Below are 23,554 nucleotides of genomic sequence, written 5' to 3'. Positions count from 1 at the left end.
AACGAATGACAATGTCAGGAAATAAATAAATAAATGTGGTAACTTGACAGTTTTTACAGCAGAGTTACCACCTAAATTCTCAGCGGGAAATTTAAATTCCAGTTAGTCAGCCTGGCGCCGAATGGTTGGCAACAATGAATTTAAAAATCGCGCCCCCAATTACGTAACTAAAAGTTTAATTGGTATCGAATATATGTATTTATACTATATCGCTAACTTAATTTGGCTGGTTATTAAAAAGATAAAAAAGAATGAAGCGTTCCGTATCTGACTATATAAATCAATTTCCAAAGTGCTTTTATTAGGATCAATTAGAAAACCGGTTAAAAGCTCCAGCTGTATACAGTGGTATCTCAGTTTCATGCGCTTCGTTAGACGCGACAGTACCTACGTAGTACTGTACTCGTGTGCTCTTGCTGATTTGTCGGTTATATTTTGTTTACGATAAAAGCAGTCAATATTTTTATTCACACGAAAAGAGTATGGTCATTGGTCAACGACTTCAAATCAAATGGTAATGATGTGTTGACATGACAGTTGTTTTGGAATAATTTTGTAATATAGGTAAATTAGCATAAATTTTTATTAAAATACATACTGGAAATTAATTAACAATAAAATATTTCAATTCATGTAAGTCTTCTATTTTATAATTTTATTATTTCAGAAATAATAACTGTAACTAATATATTTTAATAGTATTTAAAATTTAGTTGGTAAAATTCGATTAAATAAAAACTTCAATTAGTATTTTTTTATCCAATTCGACTCAAATTATATTTATTATTTTTTTTAATAAAATGTTTTTACATATTTTTATGACATTAGGGATAAATTGTTGCCATCCCTGTTAAATAGTATTTTGAACTTTTTCATTTACAGTATAACTTTAGAACTTCATAAATTATCTAATTATTTTTATTTTATATTAATATTTTATTAAAATAATAACAGTTATTTCGAATTTAACTCATTTTGTTACTGAAAATTAATAGGGACAATAATTAATATATTTCAATTTTTATAAGTTCTCTATTTTTTCTATAACCGGGTGCGTCTCAAAAGTGGCCCACCCCTATAACTTTTTTATTTTTTCTCAGAATTCAATTTTTTCTCTGAATAGAATGACATATCATATGTCAACTTTTGAAATTTTCGCTTTAAAAAAATTGTATTTTAAATTTCAATCTAGAGTGCCATGGCAGTGTAAAACACTAATTTTTAATCAAGAAGCCTTGGAAAAATAGATATGATCGTCCAATATTTTTCGTGTCTTGTCCTGGCTAGTTAAAAGATGCCCAAATCGTATTTTATATCATATCTCAATTTTTTCAAATGGAACAAGGGTGGCTCATTAGCATATTTGGAAAAAGCATTTTTTACGAATAATTTGGTACCACACACTTGCTATTTCGAGTCAAATTGTCGTTATGAACCGCATGTTACAATTCCAAATAAACCATATGCGAAAATGTCAAAAGTTGACATATGATATGTCATTCTATTCAGAGTGTCATTTTCTATTGAATAAAGTAAAAAAATACCAGGGGTGTCATTTAAAAATCAAAAGTTGTAGTCATTTCCGGTGAAACAGGCAGTGACCGAAAACAATTGAATACGTCAGTCAATCCTAATTTATGTCATGTACTCACATACCGAATCTCGTTTTTGTCTGAGAAAAAAAAAGTTATAGGGGTGAGCCACTTTTGTGATGCACCCGGTATATCGGCATCTGCATTGTTGAAATAATAATCGTGTTTTGATTTTAAAGTTTATAAAATAATGTGGGCATAATCTCTAACTTATAATAGGTACCATTACATTGTAAATTTTTACATTCAGTTAAATTAAAATTGAATTTACTGTTTGGTATTTTTATTAAATAATGGATTTCAATATTATACTTAATATTTTTATGATTCTAGTGGGAACTGTTGCTAATCATTTTTATATATTTTGAATCTTTTAACATATGTAGGAAAACTCTTTGCAGGAATTTTTTTTGGAAAATCTGAACGAAAATATCTGTATACATTTTTTTGTCTTTTTACAATTTAAAATTGAGTAATATTTGAAAGTAAGTGGACGGAATATAAGTTATATGTATGTACCATATCCAACAAATTACATGTATGTACTATATCCAAAACAAAAAAAGGCGTCCAGTTGAATTAGAAAAGTTGCATGGCTTTCTCTATATAATTTTACATTGAAATTGACAGCGATCTTCATTATATTTCCATCTCTGGAAATATAATTTTATTTGGAAAAATGAGTTAGAGCTTTGGTTAGGGCCTTTAAGTTTAAGGGTCAAATTATCCCTTCTGTCTTATATTATAAGTTATACCGAGTGCGTCTCCAAAGTGGCTCGCCCCCTCGCTCACCCCCTATAACTTTTTTATTTTTTCAGATAGAAAAATGATATTTAGTAAGTTAGTATATGACATAAATTAGAATCGATTGACATATTCAATTGTTTTTGGTCACTTCCTGTTTCACAGGAAATGACTACAACTTTTGATCTTTAAATGGCACCCTCTTTATATTTCTCTTTATTCGATAGAAAATGACACTCTTAATAGACTGACATATCATATGTCAACTTTTGACATTTTCGTATATGGTTTATTTGAAATTGTAACAACGGTTCATAACGACAATTTGACTCGAAACACTAAGTGTGTGGTACCAAATTATTCGGAAAAAATGGTTTTTCCAAATATGCTAATGAGCCACCCTTGTTCCATTTGAAAAAATTAAATTATTATTGAAAAACGATTTGGGCATTTTTTAACCGGCCAGGATAAGACACGAAAAACATTAGACGATTAAAACTACCGTATGATCGAATAAAAACAGCGTCAGCGATGGCCGTGAAATGACGATCGATGACATTTCCCATATAATTTTACATATAAAATGACAGTGATCTTCATTCCATAGCCATCGCCTCGGCCATCGCTGACGCCGTTTGTATTTGATTATACGGTATTTTTCCAAGGCTCCTTGATTAAAAATTAGTGTTTTTAGCACAAACATGATCTCTAGATTGAAATTTAAAATACGATTTGTTTTTAGGCGAAATGTCAAATGTTGACTTGATATGTCATTCTATCTTAAAAATCAAAAGTCGTAGTCATTTCCGGTAAAACAGGAAGTGACCAAAAAAACTGAATACGTCAATCAATTCTAATAATTTATGTGATATACTAACATACCAAATCTCGTTTTTTTATCTGAAAAAATAGAAAAGTTATAGGGGTGAGCCACTTTTCAGACGCACCCGGTATAGTTAATGTTTTTTTATGTAATTAATTGATTAGAATGTTCTTTTTTTAAAAAAGTGTGGACACTTAATTTTTTTGAATGATTCATTTGGTATATGACAATAAAAATCAATTTCAATAGTGTTTTTATTAGGATCAATTAGAAAACCGGTTAAAAGCTTTGCCTGTTGTATACAGTGGTTTCTCAGTTTCATGTGCTTCGTTAGATGCGATAGTAAAGTCAAATTGTGGTACATTCAAAGTTTACACTAGGTTTGTTCCAACCAGCATTTCGGGATCGTTTCGAAATCGTAGTTGAATCGGTTGTCTTGCACTTTGTTAGCATGCGCGGACTTCGAATAGTTTCGTAACGGTGCAAAAAGTATCAACGTTGGAACGCTTTGTGGATTGTTTTCGGGACTGTCAAAAGTGTCAAGTATGCGTGTATCGATCGGTTTTTTTGTTTTTGTTTAGAATTTCATAACATAACCATATTATTTTTGTTCGCAATTTGCAATAATAATAATTATTATTCTTGAAATGGAGAATCAGAATCCAGTAATTGTTGGTAAGTGTTGTTTCAACTGTATACTCACTAACTCGCTTACCTATCCTCTCTTATTACCTATCAGCTGTTAAAAATCGATAATCCTTGCCAATATGCTTTAAAGCGCAAGTCAACCCAAACAGTTCTCAATTTGAACCAGCTTACTTCGGGTTTCTCTTATTACCGATTCTGAACCGTCCTAGAACTGTGATGCGTATGCGCAGAAGGAAATATGAAGACATTATTTCATTTGCGCATGCGCTGCCGAGTTCTAGGACGGTTCAGAATCGGTAATAACAAAAACCCGAACAAAGCTACCATGTATCGAAATTATCGTTCTGAAATCGTAACTAAACGATCCCAAGGTAGGTTGGTACGCAAATAGGATCGTCCGATAACCGTCAAATCTCGGTTGGAACACATTTGAATTACTGCGCACGAGCGTGATCGTTCGGTGACGGTTCTGCGGCGGGTTGGAACAAACCTACTCTAAACTTAATGGTATAATATAAAATTTTTTAGAAACGCATTCGATACGGTATTCGTAACGTATTATATACGGAACGGTATTCCACCTGTTTAGAAGCGTTTTGTAAACTGTTTTTTTTATTTATTGAGTTCTCATGACAGTAGTTTTGCATTATTGTTAATAATATAGTTATACAGGGTCCGGCAATGGTGCGTCGGGCATCTGTAGCTCCTAGAATAAAAAACTTGAGAATTTTCTTTAATTGCACACCTAAAGTATGTACCAGGATGTATTTCCGGAAAATATTTTAACTTCTATAGGGTGGCTCAAAAAAGTGTCAGTGGATCTGGATGATTTTTTTTAAATGGAACACCCCGTATATTATTGCATGTTTGGCTTCCTTTAAGATCATTTTACATAATTCTAAGATATGAGTAAATCTATTTCGATAGTTTCAGAGATATTAAAAAATAAATCAAAAATATATATTTTTCAACCCTTCTTAAAAGAAATATTAAAAATACAAGAACTGTTCTGAAATCAAAACTATATTAGATATTTACTTTAGATGGTCTGTTCTTACATTGCTATAAATATGGTAATCATATATCATTCAGGATGTAAAATCATCAGTCAATATTTTACGCCAAACTTTCAAAAATATAAAATTTTTCTTGGTTTTTTAAATGGAACACCCTGTATATTATTTTTTTATTTGAGGGATAATTAAAAAATGGACATATGTTGTATTTAAAGTATTTCAAAATTTTTAATAGTTTTCCGGATACACGTAGTATTATATCATTATGGCCATACGAGAGAAAAATCATTGGGTGGCTTTGATAAAAATTTACTGTGGAAAATGCCATATGAAATACAAAACCGGGAATATCTGCGAAACCGTTACAAATTTTGAAATACTCTAAATGCAAAAAATGTTCATTTTTTAATTCTCCATCTATTGAAAAAATAATATACAGGGTGTTCCATTTAAAAAAACAAAGAAAAATGATTTTATATTTTAAAAAGTTTGGCGTAGAATTTTGAACATCCTGTATGATTTACGATTTCCATATTTATAGCAAAGTAAGTACAGACTATCTAAAGTAAATAACTAATATTATGTAGTTTTGATTTCAGGACAGTTCTTGTATTATTAATATTTTTTTTAAGAAATGCTGAAAAATATATAATTTTTATTTATTTATTGATATCTCTGAAATTATCGAAATATAGTCATGTCTTAGTCATGTTAATAGTCATGTCTTAGGATTATGTAAAGTGAACTGAAAGGAAGCCAAAAATGCAATAATATACATTGTGTTTCATTTAAAAAAAAATCATCCCGATCCACTCACACTTTTTTGAGCCAACCTATGGAAGTAAAATATTTTCCTGAAATACATCCTAGTACATACTTTAGGTTTGCACTTAGACAAAATTCTCAAGTTTTTTATTCTGGGAGCTACAGATGCCCAACGCACTATTGCCGGACCCTGTATTATTAAAATAATAACATAATTTATAATTTCTAAATGAACAGTTTTTGACAGAGGAAATTAATCCTCTATTTTTCCTACTTTTTATTTACTCTTTGAGATAACTGTATTAAATGGTAATTGAATTGTAGTTAGTAATACATTATAACTTGTATTATTCAATTTTATTATACAAAATTACAAAATATTGTACTGTTTTCTATTTTTTGTTTATGTCTTTAGATGTATTTCTTTTATTTGATCATATACAATATTTACCTAGGTAAATTGCTACAATAATTGTTATATATTTTTAAACTTTTAAAATATTTATGATAAAGCTCGGAAATTTTTTATATTTCTCTTCTTATTTTCGTTATTTTATAATTTAAAGCTATAAGTAATTGATTTTTTAGTAGTTCGTGGAAGGTATTTATAGAAGAATATAAACTTAATTTAGTTTTAAAACTATAGATTTTTATTTAGAATATTAAATATAGGCGTGTTTTGGAGTTTATGTGACGTGGCTATGTCGCAATTTTATGCAATATGAGGAACAGCCTAATACAGTATGTCCCCGGATTGTCGTTACAAGAGGATTTTTGTTTATTATTGAAATTTTGAGAATAATGCATTCTTCATAAAATTTTTTGATTGTCCTAAAATTGTTTAATCCCGTTTATACTTTTCCAAATTTCCACACTGTTTTAGAGAAAATTAAGAAAAACATGAAAATATGGTTTAATTTTTTCCTATAAGTCTAGATAGTGGAGTGCCCAGTGACTTTTACCTCGGAATTCAATTACTGTGAATGTATTAATGTGAAACCTTCTGTATTGTGTTTTATAGATAAAATACTATAATTTTTACCTATTTTTTCCGTTGCTTTTATTTTTTTGTTTTAGTAATTTTAGTAAATTCTTAATTATTTCCCTCTTAATATTTTGATTTTTTTAATTCTTTTTCTAAGTAAATTTATTGAAATAAATAAATCTGATGCATAAGCTATACCTATTCTGCTTATGTTCTAATCATTGAAATTTTGATTGAAATCGAATTATACAGGGTGGCGCGTCATATACGACGCGGTTTTTGTAAGGAGATCAAAAGTTTATATTGGAATGAAATTTTGTAAGGTTATGTAAGTCAATTTAAAGCATTTTCTAAAATTATGTAGAGTTCTACAGGGTGTCCCCAAAAAAAGTTACACCTCAAAGTTATGTTTTTTGTAATGGAACACCCTATATATTAATTGATTTTTGGATTCTAGTAAAAAAATAAAGGTTTGTTTCATTAGAAAAGTATATGACTAAAATGTATAGTTTTTGAAATACATTTACCGGCACGAAAAATGGGCACCTTAAAATTTTGATGTTATTATATATTTTATTTTAATGGGTCAATTTTGATGATTTTTTAAGCAGTGTATTGCCAAATTATTTTACTTTTTAGTATCTTTTTCTAAATTAAAAATGAAACTCCCCATCTGTTAATTATACGAGGGAAAACAAAATGTTGATATTTTGGTGAAAGTTTGAAACACCCTGTGAAATATGTTAAAACAGCAAGAAATTCAAAAATCACTTTATCATCTAGATACATCCTTTCTCAATGGTTTGTTTTTTGGTTCATCTCATTAGCTTTATATTTGTTGAAAATATTCGGTTTTAAAGAAGGCACTAACATTTTTTCATAATTTTTACATTAAGACCATGCCTTTGCTTTTGGGCCTAGTCAACACGTAAGTTCTGGTCCCAAAGCAGGTCTTCTTGACATAAGATTTGCTTCATTTAATCTTCTTCTTGTAGTCCGTTAGTTAATATGTACGGTTTTTAAGTGCAATTTATTATCAATTTGACAAGCTGGCAAACGGCGGTTTCTTAGCGATAAACTTACAATAAGTCGATCGTCTCGACTAGAAGTTCTCATACGAAGGTTTCTGGACGTTTAGATTGACGTCCTCATGGACGCGGTCATAATTCAAAGACCATTTAGTATACTGAAGTATACTCTATGGTATTAAGGTATTTTTGGAACCAGAATTTTATAGCAGATTCACTGAACTCGAATAAATAAATGAGATATATTTGACTCACCCTGTATATCTATAAAAATATTTTTGAAATGTGAACTACCATTAAACATATATTTTGTAAAAGGTTTGGAGTGAAAATCTCAAATAGGAATCCTGATACAGAGTTTTTCGGGAATACGGAGCCATCTTATTGTATGTATGCATTTGTATATGTGTGTTTATTTATATACTAAAGTAAAAGCAACGCATTTAAATGGGTAAACTTTGTAATATATCTTATTAACAATACAATACAAAAAGTTTTATAAAAATTCGTTCACAGTAAATGAATTCCGAGGTTTGTATCCCATAAGGGCTTAAAGCACTCCACTAAGAAGAAATGAAAGAAATTTTCCTGAAGTCCTAAAAATCTAAACGCGTTTCTATGGTTATATCATTTCGATTTCATTCTTTGATAGATGGTTATTATTAAATTTGATTAACGTCATATTCTTCGCTGTTGTTAAAGTATCATATTTTACCGTAGCATTAATTGAACTAGATAAATTTTGTACTTTTTTAATATTTTAAAACAGAAAAAATATTACGTTAATTAAAATTATATGAATAACAATCTGTCAAACAATGAGAGCGAATTTGTATTACCATAGAAACGCGTTTTGGTTTTTAGGACTTCAACTTTTTAGGAAATTCAACTCTATTTTCATTTTTTTTAATTTTCTCTAAAACGGTATGAAAATTTGGAAAAGTATAAACGGGATTAACCATTCTATAACCCGTAGAATATTTTCAGATTTCTGTGTAATATTTGCATAAAATTTAACTGAGAATCTATAAATATCCAAAAATTAAAAAAACCTATAGGTGCTTGATCATCGAGATTAGACTACGATGTTGCCAGATTGAACCCAAATTTGGAATACGGGGGAGCGAAAAGAACTGGTGGCTCAAATCAAGAGACTAAAATGTATCTAGATAGACCAAGCTTTATTTTCTTAATTGCATTACAACTGTTATTATACAGGGTGGTCCGAACTGTATTCCGGAAACTTCGGATAAATGTATGTCCTAAAATGCTTAGTTTAGGAGATACAGGGTGTAGAAATTTTATTTTTATTTCGATTTTTTCCAAATAATTTATGAAGTAATATTAATATTTGGATCAAAATTGGTGTCTGGGAGTTTTTTGGCATGAGGAATTTTGATATCAATATGACTCCTACTTGTAGAGGACGCCACCTACATATTTTTAACTGGTTTGAAGAGTAATTTCTTTTCGTCCGTACCTGTATAGAACTACTGAGTAGGAAAATATACATTCACGACGTTTTTTACTTAAAAAAGTTATCTTGGTAAAAATCGCTACGAGTCATGGTTATCGAGATATTTGGAATCTAAATTATCAATACCTGTCATCATTGACACTAATACTCGTAAACATGTTGACTAAATAGTTATTAGACCGAAATCATAAGTTTGAAATGTTTTTGTGCCAAAAGTTCAACAGAAACTGTTTTATCATCATTTTTTTGCAGAAAAATTTATGATTAATTTCAAAAAATAAAAATTTCCCAAATTTATTATTTCAATTAAATAACTATTCACTCAACGTGTTTATTTTTTGTCAATAATGGTAGGTATTGACTATTTTCATTCTAAATATCTTCAGAACGGTTGCTCGTAGCGATTTTTACCAAGAGACGTTTTTTACGTAAAAAGTCACAGAAATGTATATTTTTTCACTCTGTAGTTTTATACAGGTACGGACGAAAAGTTATTACCCTTCAAATCAGTTAAAACACATGTAGGTGGCGCCCCCTACAAATAGGAGTTATATTGAGATCAAAATCAAATTTCTCATGTCAAAAAACTCCAACACCAGACACCAATTTTCATCCAAATATTGATGTTACTTCAGAAATTATTTGCAAAAAATCGAAATAAAAATGAAACTTCTACACCCTGTATCTCCGAAACTAAGCATTTTAAGAAATACATGTATACTTTTTTACTTATTTTTATATGCAGAATATACTGCCGAAGTTTCTGGAATACAGTTCGGACCACTCTGTATGTTTCTTTTGTTATTACTGCAAATTACATTTTTTTAAACCCCGTCTACACATAACGCTTTATTTATTTTACAAAAAATAATATGGATATATTGCAGCATTTTTAATAAGCGACTTTGAAAAATCTATTTTTTTATAATTTCACAAAAGAATGTAATTTTACAAAATTGTTTAGAGATATAAAGGAAAGTAACCAAATATGGAATACCATTTAGTTACGAGGGGATGCTATTGTTTTTGGCAAGCATACCGGATGTGTGCATCTACAAACGTGTTAAAGCTCTCCGAATTTCATTGGAACATATACCCTTAAAATTATATTGGTTCCATCTTTTGGCATGTCACACTGCACACTGCCTTTTGCATGCATAATGAAGGTATTGCGTGTTTCAAGATTATAACAGTAAATATTACTAAAATACATCTTCAAGATGATTGAGAACAATGGAGATTCATTATAGAAAAAAAATCATGCTGCTCGATTGTCTGTTAAATTTTGAGTTGAACCACACAAGAAAGCAACCACTGCCACTGCCTTCCACTCATTTCAACGTAACAGAAAATCACTGATACTTAAAAAAGTACTTGAATTTTAATACTAACAGTAGTTCTAAAAATATTTTTTTAAATAGTTTTATCATCCATATCTCTTTCACATGACTACTTACTACTATTTTTTATTTTTATTGTTTGCAAAACCCATTTATATTCTGGAAAGTACTGCGATGACTTTCAGTTTGCCTTGATTATACTAATAAGCAAAAAATAAATACATATCCGTACGGTAACGTTTTTCTGAAAATTTATTTCGTAAGAGTTAATTTTTAAGAACTGATTTGTAATTCATGTACATTTATACGAATAGTATACTAATTTTTAATTTTTAATAGACATGTCAATTGGTATAGGTAGATAACGAGTACGTTAATGTATTGTTTTACATTGATAGAAATAAAAGATTATTGTAAGTTGTGTTTTAATTTAGATATACAGGGTCGCTTTTATGTATGGAAACGATCGATTATTAGGTAAAATATAGGAGGTACCACAATAAGTTAAATATAAAAGTTATATAAAAGTATATAGGGTTTATAAATCTATTAACGGGTAATAAATTTAAGTATACAGGGTCGGTCATAAAGTCGTGGCACAGCAAAATTGCATTTTTTAAAATGGAACCCCCATATTGCATATTTCGGTTCTTCCTTCAATTCTAAGCAAAAATCGAAATACACACAATGTACCTCATACCAACCGTCCCGAGTTATTCATTTTTGAAAATATCACTTAAACAATAATTTCATTTAATTAATTTCGATATGTTCAGTTTCATTTAACGATGCCATTTTGCCGAAATTGTGGTACTTAATAATATTTCTAATGTCAAGTTGTTCTCGAGTTAGCATTTATAGATGAAATGATGAATTTTAAAATGAAAGTATATCAAGTCTGGAAATAACAAAATTTTCGTTTAACATTTCAGTTCTTCAATTCATTGTAACATTGTGTATTACGATTATTGTTTAAAATTGAAGGAATAATTGAAATATGCAATAATAAAAAGGGGTTTCATTAAAAAAAATAAAGTTTGATGTGACACAACTTTATGACCGACCCTGTATATTTAAATTTACTTGTAGCTAATAGGAATTTAAAAACCCATTACAACAGTACCACCAGTTTCGGCAGAATGGCATCATTAAATCAAACGAAACACATCGAAATTAATTAAATTGAATTGTTTAAGTGATATTTTCAAAAGTCAATAACTCGGAAACGGTTCGTAGGGGCGCCACCTACATATGTCTTAACTGTTTTGTTTAGGTTAGGTTACAAATATACATTTACGACTTTTTTTACGTAAAAAAGGTCTCTTGGTGAAAATTGCCTTACTCTAAGAAAATTGCTACGAGTAATGGTTCTCGAGATATTTGGAATCGAAATTATCAAGACCTGTTGTCGTTGCCTAAATTAAACATGTTAACTAAATAGTTATTAGATTGAAATCATAAATTTGAAATGTTTTTGTGCCAAAAGTTCAACAGACACTGTTTTATCATTTTTTCGAAGAAAAATTTATGATTAATTTAAAAAAATAAAAAATCCCTAAATTTATCATTTCAGTCAAATACATCTAGGTAGGGGAGCGGAGTGCACGTTGTTACACGGGTAAGAAGTTACACGCCTTTTTTACCGAGATTTTAAACTCTTTAGTGGATATAAGTGGACTCATTTGTTTTCTTATAACATCGTACATTACATAAAAATGATCAGTGACCCGTCAAGCGCCAAGCTGCTAAGTTGTGTGCATGTGTCTCGATTTGAACCAAGTAAGTAAACAAATCTTTTACGAGATTTTTGATTCCTGATATTTTTTATTTTCTCAAAAAATTTAACCTTGAACGTTCATAATATATCTACCTTTCATTTGCAATGTTGTTTTTTTCTACTATCGATATCTATTAATGCTGACTTCAATTTATATTTAAAACGTACCATGGGGCAGGTTGTTACAATTTTTTGGGACAAGTTGTTACATGTAACAAATTACCTCAAAAAATTACCATGCCTTGTATTGTACCGTTCGTCTTCATATTTTAAAAATTCTAAATATTCTTTCTTTTTTTTCAGAATGAGAAACTATCAAAGAAAAACAGAAAAAAGTACAACTAGTCAAGAAGTTTATGAATCTGCTGCAGTAGACGTACTGAATAAAACGAGCATTCGTAAAGCAAGCGAAATGTTTAATTTGTGTCCGATGTCCTTATCCAGGTACCTATGTCAGAAAAAACAAAAACAACGAAAGTTGTTCATTAGGTTACGGTAAACCTAGATTTGTATTCTCACAAGAAACAGAACTAATTAGCTTCTTATCTACTCAAAAGAAATATATTTTGGTTTAGTACCAAGAGAAGTCCGAAAACTAGCTTACCAATTTGCTGTAAAACTCGAATTAACAAAGATTTCCCCCAGTTGGCTTAAAAATAATATGGTTGGGCCGGACTGGTTTAAAAGTTTTATGGATAGAAATCCTCAACTATCTCTACGAACACCAGAAGGTACATCTTTGGGTAGAGGATCGTCGTTCAACAGAACCAACGATTTTTTTGGCAAACTGTAAAGGTGCGTATTCACTATCCGAACGAACGAACGAACATTCGTTGATTCGTTCGGTAGTAGTATGGACGGGACCGAATTTTAGAACCGAACGAACAACATCTACCCATTCGTTTTCGAACTCCTTTGATGTATCGACTCGAAACGGATGGTCGAGCAAACGAACGAACGAACGGCCGCATGCATTCGGTTCACCGTCCAAATATACCGAATTCCATTCGTTTGCTCGTTGTTCGTTTGTTCGAATAGTGAATACGCACCTTAAGGCTTTCTCCAAACATATGAATTCACTGCTTCGCGCATATGAAACGTTGACGAAACAGGTGTCACAACGGTACAGAAGCCTAAAAAATAGTTGCAGCCCGTGGTCAAAAACAGGTCAGTGCGATCACATCTGCCGAAAGAGGAACACTTAGAAGACTTGCATTTGCCATAAATGCTGCTGGAAATTCACTTTCGAATATCGTGTTTCCCAGAATGATATATGGGTCTTTTTCTCCATGCTGTAGATATTATAATTACTCATAAATGTTAAAAGACTGTTTAAAGTGATCTCTTTTGTTTATAACGCTTTGAAATAATAAAAAAATGATTTATTATTGATGATTTTGTTTATTTATCTACCGTAACATCGTGCCCCGAAGTTGTAACAACTAGCCCCAAATCGGGGGTAACTTGTTACAATCGACGTTTTTGGTTAAACTGTTCATTGTGGAAAAAATACATAAATTTTAATAACTTTTCAGTTATATTTTAATAGCTGAATAGACATACTAACGATAAAAGCAACCAAATGTATACATTATTTAATAGCTTTTGTCATATTGACAATTATCTAAAAATTGTAATAACGTGCCCCCCGCTCCCCTACTCAACATGTTTATTTATTTCAATAATGACATGTATTGGCTATTTCCATTCTAAATATCTTGAGAACGGTTGCTCGTAGCGATTTTTACCAAGAGACATTTTTTACGTAAAAAGTCACGGTCATGTATATTTTTTCACCCAGTAGTTTTATACAGGTACGGACGAAAAGTTATTACTCTTCAAAACAGTTAAAACACATGTAGGTGGCGCCCCGTACAAATAAGAGTCATATTGACATCAAAATCAAATTTCTCATGTCAAAAAACTTCTAGTCACCAATTTTCATCTAAATATTGCCATTACTTTAGAAATTCACCCTGTACAGGGTGGCGCACCTCATTCGCCTCGGTTGATTATACGAAAACGAAAAGATGTAGAAACAAAATATTTTATTGGTATATTGTAGCATTTTTTATTTCCTTTAATAAAATTGAATTTAAAAATCTATTTTTATTTAAATTTCTTAGTATTGGCGCCATCTATTTGCTAGATGCCAAAGATACCAAACTCCATTTGTTACAGGTCACTTGTTTCGATATTTAATTTTTATTAGCACATCTATTCGCTAGATGTCAAACTTCATTTCTTACAGTTTACTTGTCTTGTTTATTAGCGCCATCTATTCGCTATATGCCAAACTTCCTTAATTGCATTTCACTTGTCCCAATCTCACGTCGCTGTGGATTGCGATTTTCTGTTCTAATGATTTCGATCATATGATATCACTTTTTTCTCTCATTTTGTCTGTGGTGAAAAGGGTTTTTTTGGTTCACAAAACATCCCCCTTTAGAACTTTTTCTTTAATGGCCATAAGCGGGAGTAAAAGAGCAACCGCCCGAACAAACACTAGAGGCACCACCGGTCATCAAATGGTGTAAAAATTGCGAAAATTTAATCATCTAATTTTGACACAAGGGGTCGCGCTTAACTTTTTCAATTTTAATTCAATATTCATTGTTTTCAAACTATATTATTAGACTTTGTTGTATTTTGTGAATGTATAAATGTTTTCTTAGTATAAAGTTGCATTATAGTAATTTAAATTATATTACATACATATTTAAGATTCAAATATTATGACATATATGTCAGTTGCCGTCTAAAATGTCATCTTGATAACAAAAAGTTAGTTATTGTCAAAAGTAGTTAAAATCATGTTAAAATATTAAAATTTATAAGTTATAATTAGATATTTTATATTATTTCAACAACAAACACATAATAGTACAGCGTAATGTTGATATGCAGGTCCAAAACAAAAAATGCCGTTATATTTTTCAGTTTTCGTTGTCAGCCGCGGAAGTTTCAGTGATTTTAGTGTTGTCGGATATTTTTATTTGTGAAATAGAAATATTGCGTTTGGATTGCAAAACTAAAAGTGGAAGTTTTATTGCAATGTAAGTAAGCGTTTGTCCATTTTATATTTTACTTTTTTCATACCTACGACAAATATACATATATTGAAATTTTATAATTCGTTTTATTTAAAAAATGTTAGAAAACAAGCTTGTAATTCTGTAATTGACATAATTGTTATGTAATATATTCCATTTAAATGTAATATATTACTTTACAATTAAAAAAATGTACATTTAAAAAATATATTAAAAATATATACAGGCATTAATTGAAATTTTTTGAGTGCGAACAAACACGAGAGGCGCTTTATTATTTACTTTCATTTCTTAACATGACAAACGAAGTTCTAAAGGGGGATGTTTTGTGTTTTGGTTTTCGTTTCTGAAACTGAGAAGAAGGTCTTTTTTCTGGGAATTTGGATCTGAAGAAGACGCGTTTCGGCGTCCGACAAATTTTCCAGTGAAAAGCACTCTGAATCCACTTTTCGATTTCGATTGCATGGGTATCCGATTTGGAGATTTGAAAACCTTGTAAAGTATGCAATTCAGAGTATAGATCGTATTTGTTTGGTTTCTTCTTGGAATGATCACCTTATTTCCGTTGTTATTTCGTTTACTTGAGTATTTAATTACTGGTTTGGATCGGCATATGGTTTGAATATATTTATGTAAAGCTGATTTTCAGACCAGTAAAATTTCCACATGGTACTCAGTAACTACCACCTGGTACTCAGTAAAAGTACCACATGATATTAAGTAAAACTACGACATGGTACTTAGTAACTACCACCTGGTACTCAGTAATTACCACATGATCTTAAGACAATGTTCCTGACATTACAATCGTCCTTTTGGCTAATATCGAAGACTTCTCCTGCCATAGTCATCTGCATCCACTTCTGTTAGTCTGGAGAATACCTAACTACCTATTTACATCATAAGAAACTATATACAGATAAGTCTTAAGTTTGATACACAAGGTACGCTTTTATTTTATAATTTTTGAGACAACAGATTTAATAACCTGGTAAATTATCACTATTTATCCCACATATTGTAGTCAAAATTATTTTTATTTAACGTTATAAGTTATAATTTGATTCGTACAGTATATTCTTGCTTAGCTATGATATTTCATATGAAAATTATTAACACGTATTCATTTTAAAGGTTTTTGTACACGACATGTTTCGAAACATCATCGTATTGAGACATACATAAATTTCACCTGTTTTTATATTAAGTAGCTTACTTAGTTCAAAAATTCGAATCTATTTAAAATAACTTGCGGTTTTATTGGGATCACTGTGACTAATTGTTGATACTTGTGTTCGTTTTCAATAAATGTTTAATGTAGGATAGTTATTTCTGACTTTTATTCCTGATAAACATAATAGACTCTTAATGCTGTTGATTACTTTATTTTAGCTATGTTGTGATATCGTATTTTTCTTTTTTGGTTTCTTACTTTACCACTCTGATAAACAAAGTAAGTGGCGCCCTTTTCACTGTCTTTGACCATACCTATTTGAATTCTTAACATCAATATTAAAATCTCTGTAGCCTATATATTATCATTTTTTATTTTAATATTTAACAACATTAGAAAGTCACTGTGAGTCAGAAGCCTTACCTACGAACCCAGCTTTCCTCTAACCCTGAGCAACGGATTCTTTTTTCATTCTATTTGGGTAACGACAGAAAAGTCGTCACACATAGAAGAATAAAGTATATGACGCCCTGTAACGTGGGGCTCAGCTTAATTTGATTGACTCAGCTTAATTTGATTGGCTCAGCTTAATTTGATTGACTCAGCTTAATTTGATTGACTGAGCTTAATTTGACCGGTTCAGCTTAATTTGATTGGCTCATGTTATATTTAATTGGATCAACTTAGTTTATTTTGTTTGACTTTTATTGGTAAACTTAATTTAGTAAAATAATTTCTATTAGGCTCAGATAAATTTTCTTTAAGGCAAAGACTATAGTTTTGAAATTTTGTTTTCATTATTTCTGTAATTTAATTATTATAATTTCAGTACAACAGCAATTTTTGTTTTTTATGTTATAGAGGGTGTTTATCGGTTTAAAACTCAGAGATAAATAACTTGATACTTCTGACTACATAGTTTATTGAAATTTTGATCTTGATATAAATATACAGGTAAGGTTATATTTTGAATATACAGAGTGGACATAATTTTAGTATACAGGGTAGCGTTGTTAGTACTTCGTAAAATTTTGGAATTTGTTTTGAATATTTGAGTCTTTTTTGGTTTTGACATTGAACATAATTTCTTTCTGATAGATTGCGTCGAGTCATAACAGCTTTTTGTTAAAATTAGTAAATTTTTCTGAATCATTTAGTCTTTAATATCTTATATAACTGAATTACAATGGAGAAAGAATCTTTTAAGGTTAATCATTTACGACAAGTAGAATTAGATTATGAACTTCTTATTAGGGGTATTAAGACATCTAAAAATGTTGAGAGTAAACGTAAAATTTTGTCAGGTCTTTTAAGTAGAGAAATTAATAACCCTTTTGTTTAGTTAATATGGAAAATTATCCTCTTTCTTTTGATCAAGAAATTTTCGAAATTAAAGCAACTTTAGATTCAATTTCTTTGTCAATTTCTGAATTCGAGGGTGGAGTAAATGATTCAATGTTTAAAGTTATAAAATCTCGTCTTGTATATTTGGCTGGTAGAATTAGAAGAGTAATTTTAGATGAAAATCGTGCTGATGCAGAGACTATTCAAACTGATGTTTATACTAGTTGTTATCAACTTGAAGCTGACTTATTTTCAAAAATTTCTGACACATGATATTTTAAATGTTAGTTCTGTCCCTTCAGGACCGGTTATTAATGTACCGCCTCCTATTGTGACTTATGTTGCTAAACCTTGTCCAGTCTCAGACTGGCCTATTAAATTTAATGGTAATCCTCAAGATTTATTTTCATTTTTAGAAACTGTTACTGAGCTTTCTGAATCACGTAAAGTTAGTGAACAAGATTTATTTTCTTCCGCAGTAGAACTTTTTACCGGGAATGCTTTTATTTGTACAGAAGTATTAAACAACATGTTACAGATTGGAAATCTCTTGTAGAAAGATTAAAGAAAGACTTTTTGCCACCAGATAATGATGACAATATTTGGTCGCAAATTAAATCTTATAAACAACGAAAAAATGAAAGTATTTTAATTTTTATAGCAACTTTAGAGAATCTTTTTAGTAGATTAAGTAAATGCCCTAGTGAGGTTAATAAGATTAAAATTATTAGACAAAATTTACTTCCTGAATACATTACTCAGTTAGCTTTAGTTGATGTTTTATCTGTGTCTGAACTCTCTAATTTGTGTAGAAAATTAGAAAATGCTAAACATCAGAATGAAAAACGATCTAGAAGTTTAAATGTTTCTCAATTGAATACCACTCCTGATTCTAGCTCGTCTGATTCTCATCGAGTACAGTTTTGTAAAAAGTCTAAGAATGTCAATGCTCAAAACAAAAATAAAAATACTACTGTTCGGTCTGCTAGTTATTCTGTAGCGTCGTCGTCTTCTGACCCTGATATGGTAAATACTTCTTCGAGTATGCCCAGATCTGTAGAAAATTCAGGTAAGGAAGCAACCTCGCGTTTAGTTTGTTGGAATTGTTCTGGTCCAAATCATACATTTCATGATTGTCGACAGAAACGTAAGGTTTTTTGTTTTAAATGTGGTAATTTAGGTGTTAAGTCACCGGCGTGTCCCAAATGTTCAAAAAACTAATTGGACGAACTCGTGTTTCTGGTCGTGCAGTTCAAAAATTCAAACCCAGAAATTTATTTTCAGAATCTGATTGGAAGAAGTGGTTATTATGTGTTAAGAATTTTTATAGATCCACCACTACCAATCATAAAGTTTCTCCTTCAGATATTTCAGATAATGATTCTTTTGTATGTCCGCAAATTTCCGTTTTGAATATAGATTTAGACCATACTGACGCATGGTATGAGACTATGAAGCAAAAGATTTTAGCTTCACCTGGTTCATTTCCACAGTGGAAAGTTGAAGATGGTTTTCTTTTTAAGTTTATTCCGGTACAGCTACCATTTTCATCAAATCTTCAAGAATGGAAGAAGGTTGTTCCACGTCCTCAACGTCGTAATATTATCGAATCATGTCATAATCCGCCAACTTGTTCGCATTTGGGTTTCTATAAGACTTTATCAAGACTTCAAGAACAATTTTTTGGCCCAAGATGAGAGCCGATGTTCTTAAATTTGTTAGGAGTTGTCGTGTTTGCGGAGCTCAAAAATCTTCTAATACTATGCCGTTAGGTAAGATGAAAAGAAAAGCAAGTTAATATGCCTTTTCAGACAATCGCTTTAGATCTTATGGGTCCTTTTCCTAGATCAAAAAAGGGTCATAAGTGGCTTTTAGTTATTGGCGATTGGTTTTCGAAGTATGTTCTTCTGTGTCCGTTGCGTTCATCAAAATCTCCCTATATTGTGAAGTATCTTGAGAATGAAGTTTTTCTTACCTATGGAGTACCTCAACATATAATTTGTGACAATGGTCCTCAATTTGTTGCGAAAGAATTTAGAGATTTAGCTAAGAAATACCAAGTTCAGAAGATCTGGTATAATGCTGTGTATTCTCCTCAATGTAACTTTGTTGAGCGAATGAATAAAACTGTAGGAACAGCTATTAGAACTTATGTTAAACAGCATACAGATTGGGATGTTCAGCTCTCTAATATTCAGTTTGCTTTAAATACTTCTAAACATGAGGTCACAGGTTTTCTCCTTCATTTTTAGTTTTTGGTAGACATATTCCCATCTCTGGTAAGTATTATGGTCAAGTTAAATTTTCTGAAGATTTTGAAATTATGCCTGGCGATCGCAACTCTTACGCTTCTGAACTCAAAAATCTTTATAGTGTCTTTAGCGAAGTCCGTAAAAAACTTCATGCTGCTTATGAAAGAAACTCGAAGTCTTATAATTTGCGTAGGCGTGATTTATCTTTTCAGGTTGATTTGGTTTGGAGACGTAATAAGGTCTTATCAAATGCTGGTATTAACTTTTCAGCCAAGTTAGCTCCTCGTTTTATTTTATCTTCAGTACGAAAGAAAATCTCGAATTTAGTTTATGTTTTAGTAGACGAGAATGGTACTAACGCAGGCCGCTGGCATATAAAAGATCTTAAACCATACCAAGGTCACACGATTGACGACGATGATACAGAAAATATCTCTACTACGTCACAGTAATTCAAATAATCTATTATGTCCGATTCCTTTTTAGGGTTTAGTCTAACGGATACATAGATTATATTTTAGTTTCTTTTTAGTTCAGATTAAACAGTTATACAACATTTGCTTCTCGTTTTTTTTCGGATTTGTCGCGAATCAGTATAACTATATTGTCATTTAGTTTTTTTGCGTACCTATATTTTTGATATGTTATAGTATTTCTATTTGGAAATGCGAGCATATGACAGTATTTTTTTTTCTTCGAGTATTCTACAGATTACCTAATTTTGAGTAAATATTTTGTGGGATGGTAATTCTGTTAATCACTCATATAGTTTTATGTCATTTGCTCTATTCTTTGTTATTCAGTTCACAAGAATCTGAAATGTAAGAGATTCTTGTATTTTGTGTATTCTGAGAACACAACTTCGTGAAAAAACGAAAAGTTGTTATGATTTTGATTGCAACCTAGAAGTGAGACGTAGCTAACCTCATGACTTCGTAAGTTTTACTGTGTTTTGGATATTATTGTGATCTTCTTTCCATATTTGCAATAACGTTTCATAGGCTGGAATCCTATGTTACGGATATTTTGGGTCATTAGTGACAATATCTTTTTTCTCTTTCTTTGTGTATTTCTATTGTGTTTTCTATTGTAATTTTCCTTCTTTTTCTCATACAGGTGAGTTACCTTGAATGGTTAACCGGTGAGCACACAGGTTGTGGCGAAGGTAGTTTGTCTTGATCACGCCAAACTAACCTCTTATAGTGATCCGTAGCATGGCTTTTGTTGAGGTTCTTTTGTTGTTTGTTTGTTCTCTGCTTCCTTGGGTGTGAGGGGTCGCATGAATGATTACACGCGATTTGTGAATCATTTCGTTGCCTCATACTAGGTGGGTTGAGTGCAGGCGGTCAGCGGAGGAATTTCTTCAGAAACATCTGCGCTTCCATGGGATTTTTTTTTTCCTATCCCATACCTTTTTAGTTTTAAGTTTAGTTTTAGTTTATCATATATTTTGTATATGATTTTGTTTTTTTTGGATTATGTGGTGATTTTGACTTTCCCGATTGTGTAACCTCCCCTGATTTGACATACCGATTGCGACTTACCAATTGTGACTCCTTTATGGACGTGTGATACACGAAGCTATCATCCACCAAATTTAATTTCAAAAATCTAAAAACATGTACCAATTTAATTTAGTTTTCCTTAGTGGTGTTTGGGCGAAAGTCCTCTTTGAGGGCCTTCCTTTTTTTGGAGGGGGGCAGTGTAGCATTTTTTATTTCCTTTAATAAAATTGAATTTAAAAATCTATTTTTATTTAAATTTCTTAGTATTGGCGCCATCTATTTGCTAGATGCCAAAGATACCAAACTCCATTTGTTACAGGTCACTTGTTTCGATATTTAATTTTTATTAGCACATCTATTCGCTAGATGTCAAACTTCATTTCTTACAGTTTACTTGTCTTGTTTATTAGCGCCATCTATTCGCTATATGCCAAACTTCCTTAATTGCATTTCACTTCTCACTTGTCCCAATCTCACGTCGCTGTGGATTGCGATTTTCTGTTCTAATGATTTCGATCATATGATATCACTTTTTTCTCTCATTTTGTCTGTGGTGAAAGGGTTTTTTGGTTTTCGTTTCTGAAACTGAGAAGAAGGTCTTTTTTCTGGGAATTTGGATCTGAAGAAGACGCGTTTCGGCGTCCGACAAATTTTCCAGTGAAAAGCACTCTGAATCCACTTTTCGATTTCGATTGCATGGGTATCCGATTTGGAGATTTGAAAACCTTGTAAAGTATGCAATTCAGAGTATAGATCGTATTTGTTTGGTTTCTTCTTGGAATGATCACCTTATTTCCGTTGTTATTTCGTTTACTTGAGTATTTAATTACTGGTTTGGATCGGCATATGGTTTGAATATATTTATGTAAAGCTGATTTTCAGACCAGTAAAATTTCCACATGGTACTCAGTAACTACCACCTGGTACTCAGTAAAAGTACCACATGATATTAAGTAAAACTACGACATGGTACTTAGTAACTACCACCTGGTACTCAGTAATTACCACATGATCTTAAGACAATGTTCCTGACATTACAATCGCCCTTTTGGCTAATATCGAAGACTTCTCCTGCCATAGTCATCTGCATCCACTTCTGTTAGTCTGGAGAATACCTAACTACCTATTTACATCATAAGAAACTATATACAGATAAGTCTTAAGTTTGATACACAAGGTACGCTTTTATTTTATAATTTTTGAGACAACAGATTTAATAACCTGGTAAATTATCACTATTTATCCCACATATTGTAGTCAAAATTATTTTTATTTAACGTTATAAGTTATAATTTGATTCATTACAGTATATTCTTGCTTAGCTATGATATTTCATATGAAAATTATTAACACGTATTCATTTTAAAGGTTTTTGTACACGACATGTTTCAAACATCATCGTATTGAGACATACATAAATTTCACCTGTTTTTTATATTAAGTAGCTTACTTAGTTCAAAAATTCGAATCTATTTAAAATAACTTGCGGTTTTATTGGGATCACTGTGACTAATTGTTGATACTTGTGTTCGTTTTCAATAAATGTTTAATGTAGGATAGTTATTTCTGACTTTTATTCCTGATAAACATAATAGACCCTTAATGCTGTTGATTACTTTATTTTAGCTATGTTGTGATATCGTATTTTTCTTTTTTGGTTTCTTACTTTACCACTCTGATAAACAAAGTAAGTGGCGCCCTTTTCACTGTCTTTGACCATACCTATTTGAATTCTTAACATCAATATTAAAATCTCTGTAGCCTATATATTATCATTTTTTATTTTAATATTTAACAACATTAGAAAGTCACTGTGAGTCAGAAGCCTTACCTACGAACCCAGCTTTCCTTTAACCCTGAGCAACGGATTCTTTTTTCATTCTATTTGGGTAACGACAGAAAAGTCGTCACAATATGTGGGGAGGCAATGTGTACAATTTAAAATTGTTATGAAATATACAGGATTTTTCAGAACTAAGATCCATACCAAAGTTATATTTTTCTTATGGAACACACACACACCCGGTATTT

The 23,554-nt window shown here is 30.9% G+C and overlaps 1 protein-coding gene across 3 annotated transcripts in view; it reads left to right on the top strand.

The window, feature by feature from the left end:
- Nucleotides 1-23,554, top strand: part of LOC115875993 (sialin) — a 92,801-nt gene that overhangs the window by 20,271 nt on the left and 48,976 nt on the right. Inside the window, exon 1 of one of the 3 annotated variants that reach the window (XM_030891638.1) lies at nucleotides 338-514. The exons of 1 other annotated variant lie outside the window; for it this stretch is intronic. The gene's annotated coding sequence lies outside the window, so the exon portion shown is untranslated. Of the gene's footprint in view, nucleotides 1-337; nucleotides 565-23,554 lie in introns of those variants that run through there. One more of the 3 variants, XM_030891636.1, reaches the window with a different exon arrangement.

This window comes from Sitophilus oryzae, unplaced genomic scaffold (assembly GCF_002938485.1).
Source record: "Sitophilus oryzae breed Bouriz unplaced genomic scaffold, Soryzae_2.0 scaffold_1396_pilon_pilon, whole genome shotgun sequence".
NCBI classification, from domain to species: Eukaryota; Metazoa; Arthropoda; class Insecta; order Coleoptera; family Curculionidae; genus Sitophilus; species Sitophilus oryzae.
The sequence above is the reverse complement of the archived record's forward strand: the minus strand, read 5'-3'. Positions and strand labels throughout refer to the sequence as shown.